The sequence below is a fragment of the Mizuhopecten yessoensis genome, unplaced genomic scaffold (assembly GCF_002113885.1).
Source record: "Mizuhopecten yessoensis strain PY_sf001 unplaced genomic scaffold, ASM211388v2 scaffold9969, whole genome shotgun sequence".
Classification (NCBI taxonomy): domain Eukaryota; kingdom Metazoa; phylum Mollusca; class Bivalvia; order Pectinida; family Pectinidae; genus Mizuhopecten; species Mizuhopecten yessoensis.
This window is the reverse complement of record NW_018408313.1, coordinates 205,331-205,818: the sequence shown is the minus strand read 5'-3', so window position 1 is coordinate 205,818 and position 488 is coordinate 205,331. Positions and strand designations below refer to the sequence as shown.

Here is a 488-nt window from a genome sequence, read left to right as displayed (position 1 = left end):
GAAGAGGGGCAGGGTAGGGAGAGGTGCTGGGGTGGGGAGAGGCGATGGGGGCAAGGAGAGGCGCTGGGGTGTGAAGAGGGGCAGGGTAGGGAGAGGTGCTGGGGTGGGGAGAGGCGATGGGGGCAGGGAGAGGTGCTGGGGTGGGAAGAGGGGCAGGGTAGGGAGAGGTGCTGGGGGCAGGAAAAGGGAGTAGGGGCAGGGAGAGGCGCTGAGATGGGGAGAGGAGATTGAGGTTGGGAGAGGGGGGAGAGTTGCTAGGGGTTGGGAGAGGCGTTTGGGATGTGTAAAGGTGCTGGGGGTGGAGAAAGGGGCTGGAGGTTGGGGAGAGGGGGTAGGGGTTGGGGTGAGATGTTTGGAATTGGGAGAGGTGCTCGAGGTTGGGGAGATGTGCTGGAGGTTGGGGAGATGTACTGGAGGTTGGGGAGAGATGTTATAGACAGGGAGAGGTGCTGGAGGTTGGGGAGATGTGCTGGAGGTTGGGGAGAAAT

The 488-nt window shown here is 62.7% G+C and overlaps 1 protein-coding gene across 1 annotated transcript in view; it reads left to right on the top strand.

Moving 5' to 3' along the window:
* The window catches only part of LOC110459109 (kinesin-like protein KIF9), a 24,531-nt gene that overhangs the window by 15,561 nt on the left and 8,482 nt on the right, over positions 1-488 (top strand). The gene's annotated exons all lie outside the window — the stretch shown is intronic.